This window comes from Protomyctophum parallelum (genome assembly GCF_964188405.1).
Source record: "Protomyctophum parallelum genome assembly, chromosome: 5".
Taxonomy (NCBI): domain Eukaryota; kingdom Metazoa; phylum Chordata; class Actinopteri; order Myctophiformes; family Myctophidae; genus Protomyctophum; species Protomyctophum parallelum.
In genome coordinates, this window is record NC_139702.1 from 10,790,590 (window position 1) to 10,796,589 (window position 6,000).

A 6,000-nucleotide genomic window follows, 5' to 3' on the forward strand; every position below is an offset into this window, starting at 1 on the left:
GCAGCCGTAGGTCGCGACTATAGGGTTGTCCCGATCGGATCGGGTGATCAGAAATCGGGGACGATCACGTCATTTTCAAATGATCGTTATCGGATCGGGAGCCAAAAAAACGTGATCGGGACATCCCTAGTATCAATGTCATATCCATATCATGATATTAGACTGGATATTGTCTGTGATATTGTACTATTGTGATAGGCATGAACATGTTATAAATATAAATATCGGATAGGGAAAAATCGATATCGGCAGATGCTCAAATCAAATGATCGGAATCGGATCGGGACTGGAGCAAAAAAAACAAATTATTAAAAAAAAATATATATTTATTTTTATTTCTATTATTATTATTTTTTTGCAACTGAATGGCTGGAAAATGGAAATGAAGAGTTTACATACTAAGTAAGTACACATAGTACATGCATAAGCTTTCCTTAATGATTATATCTGGTTTCAGTATTCATTTATGATATACATTCTCTAATATTAAGGTTATTTTTGTCAGTTTGTATTGGGGGTGGGGAGGGGGGGCGGGGGTCGCGAGACATATAGCCAAAGCTGGGGGTCCCCAGCCAAAAACGTTGAGAAGAACCCCTGATCTGGAGTATAGGGATACAGTGGTGTAAGTACATTTACTCATTAGTACTGTACAGTAGGCCTACAAGTACTTAAGTAGCCTGGGCCCACAACATAGACCCTGACCACTCACTGAGAAAATACACTCCACTCTCTGTTGACTAGGGATGGAGCTCGTTCATTTTTATTGATAACGAGCCCCCTACGAGCATTTTCTATTATTTTATGGAAAGACGGGAGACAAATTCTGAACAGAACCAGTATCTTTTACTAGGGCCTTCAAATACAGTACTTTTCTAACAGACGGAAGGCAATTGACATTTTTACCAATAAAATAATATTAAAGAAACTGTTAACTGGTTAATATGTGTACCGTTACTCTAAAAGCGTAATTGGTTGGCAGGTATCAATACACTTTTAGACCGACATGTTTGTGTCAGCATGGGTGATTACATTTATTTCTTGATTGCCTCTTGTCTTGATTGTTTAAACATGACGTCATGGGCCGCTATGCTCGATAACAGGCTTGATATATAAGCCCAAAGCTTAACACCCGTTACTCAATAAGCTTGTTATCAGATCTTTTTGGGTGTTGGTTATTGAGCAACATCCCTACTGTTGACCACAATGCAAAACAGGAAGCTGTCGTCTCTGCCTACAACTGATAACTGCCACTGTTGGTGTTGACAGACCTTTGCAAAGATGAATGAACCACAGAACACAAAGTAGAGGCCATCCTTCCTCTTCGATGTCTCCCTTTTGACTGATACCTGTCAATCCAAACTCTAGACGGGCCCGTCCCAAAGTTATTAGTGCAGCCGTTACAAATAGATAATTGTATACGTTGGGCTCTTATCTAAAGATAATACTGTTGCATGAAGTTTTAACTGTTATTGGTATAGCTATGGACAATAGATTGTGTGTTAATGGGTTCTTCTACAGTCTTTGTAGAGAAAAGGGGTATAAAGGTCCGAGACAACAGACACCTGTGATGCAAAAGGTGCTGTTGAGCTGACAGCAGATCGTTCTCAGAAAGATCTAAGTGTAGAATGATTTAACCTGCAGAAAGAAGCAAGCCTCCAATATTCACATAAGCACATAGAGAGAGATAGTAGTGAATAGCGCTGCATTCAATTGATTCCGGTTATATAAGTTATACCGTATGCTTTGTTACATGCAAACAGTATGTTGTGTACATCTTTGAATTGCCGTAAATATGCTGCAACAAAAGAGTCAATAATGATTTTCTATATTGAAACTCGTCATAACGATAATGTATGCATACTGTACAATAAGGGGCTTTTCAGTATTGTATAGTCTAGTGGTGGGCAAAGGTTTTGGCTTAGGGACAAATTTAGAAACAACTCGGGCTACTATGGCATAGCCTACAGTAAGTGGGGGGGCCTCCCTTCACTCTCACTCTGTATAGGTGTTTACACAAAGGCAAAGCTGCTATATGGTCTGCCTTCATTCAAAGATGACTAAAAACGCCTCCTGCTTTTCATGCGCACCCACAGGTTTCCTCCTGAACGAGGTGTTAAGAGCATGATAGTGAACCTAGCCTGGTTAACCACTCCCCCTTGCTGATTACGGTGAACCCTGAGTCAACCCAGTACTTTGAGGGGGGAAAAGGAATAAGGGAATAACCGCAGCCGCTGTCCATGGTGCTGAATTGGTTGTTTCCTATAACTTGATTTCTGTGGCTGCTCCCCATGGTGCTGAATTAATTGATTCTCGTAGATTTTTCTTTTTTTATATTGCCTTGCCTACATAAAGTGCACGATTGATTTAGGCAAATCAACTGCACAGACATGTAACATATGGTACACACAAAGATTTCATGTTGGTTTTCATTTATCACTATAGTGATACATTAGTGATGTATTCAATGATTCATTACACAGAAATATTGAACATGTAAATAGTTCAAAAGTAATATTGGACGATTTTATTTATTTAATAGAATGGGCAGTGTATTTTAGAACTGCATGCAGGCCTTGATGGCGTTGTAATGTCTGCTTTTATACACTTTGTTGCATGCTGAAAATAGACTAACATTTTAGTCTAGTTATTATTTGTTGACAAAATTGTTAATATATTTAGTCTTGGTTTTAGTCACCATAGCTTTGTTTTAATATGCTTATTTAGTCCATGTTAGGTATTCATTGTGTATTTGCACAATGGACATTTGTCCTTTAAACCACCATAAATTCAGAGCAATGGGCCAGTTAGGGGCAGAGTGAGTGATCCATGTAAGTCAGGATGACATAATCAAAATGAATGCACATGTACATACTATCAATAATTCACATTACTATGTAAAACTTTTTTATTATATATAAGATATTATACAATGCAGCATTGAGCTAATAATGTAGCAGGCCTCTAAAACACCAATAGAAATGCAATATGAACAATACTAAAAATACATTAACATCCTATTAATGCTAAAACTAAACTAAACTAAATAACAATGACACGTTAAAACTAGGGCTGTCAAACGATTAAACATTTTAATCTGATTAATCACAGCTTAACAATGAATTAATCATGATTAATCACCATTCGAACTATGTCAAAAATATGCCATGTTTTTCCTGTATATTGTTGTGGGAATGGTAAAATAAATGTCAGAAGGCGGATATATACATTTAATATACGTATGTATATTTTATTCTTTATAACCAATCCAGTGTGGCAGGATGGTATCTCTCTGTCTCTCATCCCGTTGTCATGCTATGTGATTTGAGCCTCTGCCTATGTAAATTGTGCAGCCTTTTATGGCAATAACCAACATAACTAAATTTGACTGAGGGACTGCCATTGTTTTTTTTTTTTCAATTTTCGTTTTTTCATGTCATATGAAAGCAGGGAATCATAGCTTCAAATTGACATATTGGTTGTTCAGTTTTGGAGATATGGCTTATAGAGTAATGTCTTGCAGAAAACAGCGAGTTGAGAAAACAGGCTTGAAAGGTTCACTTCTGTGGTCTCTAACATTACACCTAGCTACATGTTTGGGCATTTATTTCATATTTACATGTCATTTGACATTTGTTTCAGACATGCTCTATTATGTGAATAGTCTGCCTGTGCAGACAATTTTTTTAAATATATATATATATAAAAAAAGGTATATCTCCTCTGGTGAAAAGCTGAAATTTGCGCGATGGCAATCTCTCAGTCAAATCTGGTCACATATGTTGGTTATTGCCATATTCAGATAGGGCTAGATAGTGTGGAGTCGATGGGATTATGGGATGTATGGGGTGGGTCATCCATGCATGAATTCATTGCGTTAAGTTGTTTTATCTAATTAATTTCACAAATGTATTAACTCAGTTAACTCAGTTAATTTGACAGCCCTACTGTACTTAAAACCTTAAAGATATATTGTATTGTCTAGTACAAGAATCATGATACCCAAAATAGGCAGTAATACAAATAATAACGGAAAGAAATAAGATTACTGCAGTCAACAACAAAATAAGTGTACTAATGCAAAACAAAAAAAGAAAAGAACATCTTCATTCTGGCACCTGTCACATACTGTATGTATGTGTTGGATGACTGTAGTACAGTATGTACATATAGTATATGTGTGTGTTGGTATGACTGTAGAGTACAGTAGGCTATATGTACATAGAGTACACTATGTGTGTGTGTGTGTGTGTGTGTGTGTGTGTATTACTCTATGTGCGTGTTGGTATGACTGTGTAGAGTATAGTATGTATATTGAATACTGTACACTATGTGTGTGTTGGTATGACTGTAGAGTACAGTATGTACATTGAGTACTGTACACTATGTGTGTGTTGGTATGACTGTAGAGTACAGTATGTACATTGAGTACTGTACTCTATGTGCGTGTTGGTATGACTGTAGAGTACAGTATGTACATTGAGTACTGTACTCTATGTGCGTGTTGGTATGACTGTAGAGTACAGTATGTACATTGAGTACTGTACTCTATGTGCGTGTTGGTATGACTGTAGAGTACAGTGAGTTGTCCTCCATGGTGGATGGATTGAGACTCTGGTAGGTGGAGTCTAACTCTGGTGTGGAGACCGGAGGACAGTTCCCATAAATGGGCATCTGAGGAGGTAACAACAGTATTAATACAGATATAATTAACATAAGCTTTGTTGGATAAAGATGGATGGATAAAGATTTGGACCTGCAGAGAATGCCTGGCGCCTGCTTGTTGTCTGGCATTGGACCCTGTGGAATGGATTGATTGACATTTTTATTGATAATATTGATGAAAATGCATACAGTCTTGAACAAGAATCTGTGCTTTATCCTTTTGACACAAATAAGTTTGAGAGTGTAGGCCTATTTATATTGTGTTCCTTTAGCTCACACACATATAAACCTAGTTAAATGAATAGCCAAATTAGAGCTAAATATTATTGTAGAAAATATTTGTTTAGATAAGTTTGTCTTTGTCTATACGGGTCTGTTTAGGGTGTTTGAGAGAGCGGGCTTGTTTTGGCACAACAGCATACTTCAGCAACAGCATACTTCCAAATAATGTTTGCCCATAATGCTCAAAATGGGCACACCTAGTATAGGTATGCCTGCATCTGTAAAAAGGGGGTTGAGCCGTCCAAAAACAGTGGCGAAAACCCTTTTCACAGCATTGTTTCCAAAAAGTAACGGTATTTCTGGCGAGCTACAGATATGATAAAACTTAGGACAGGCACGTAACATTTTTAGACAGGGGTGAAACAACCGCTAACTTAGCTTATGAAGTTAGCCATAGCCTAACATGTTTTTGTCGGAAGTTGCAGCATTAGCACATTAGTCCCCTGATCAAATGTCGAAGTAAACTGAAGTCAGTTGGAAATTGACACAAGAAGTTAAAAGATTAATAATGGATACATGCCTTGAGGTGTTCTGTCTCTCATCCTCTTTATTATTACTATCATCACAAAAAGGGCGATGATTACCGCAAGCACCACCAAACACAACCACCAATACCCTGTCCGGCTGTCTTCACCTGTGGGGAACATTAGTTAGAAATCAACAAAACAAACATGACAATAAAGTCAATACATGTTCTTTATGAACAGTGGTGGAACTGTCCTTACTTGTAATAATAATAATAAGGTTGTTGTCACTGCAGAGTGCTGTTATGTTGAGTGACAGTGTGTTGTTATTAGCAGGGTTGGCAGCCACACAACTGTAAGAGGAGTTCAATGCCTCCTTATGTACAATGAGAGGAAGAGAGGGAACAGTGCTGGTCTGGTTCAGAATCTTCTCTCCTTTGTACCAGTAGAGAACGGTCTCATCAACCTTCTCTACAAAACACACCAGGCTGCAGCTCTCACTGCTCACATCAGAGACATTCACACCAGGCATCGGTGCAGGATCTGAAGTGGACAATTAAGACATGGAATTACCTATCTGTATTTGTAAACC

The 6,000-nt window shown here is 37.8% G+C and overlaps 1 long non-coding RNA gene across 1 annotated transcript; it reads right to left on the reverse strand.

Annotated features, from left to right (window-relative positions):
- Window positions 1-4,299: 4,299 nt before the first annotated feature.
- Window positions 4,300-5,582, reverse strand: LOC310858941. The gene is made up of 3 exons (XR_014569253.1): window positions 5,465-5,582; window positions 4,754-4,797; window positions 4,300-4,671 (listed from the first exon to the last, which is right to left on the reverse strand). It is a non-coding gene; the product is annotated as an uncharacterized lncRNA (long non-coding RNA).
- Window positions 5,583-6,000: the final 418 nt, after the last annotated feature.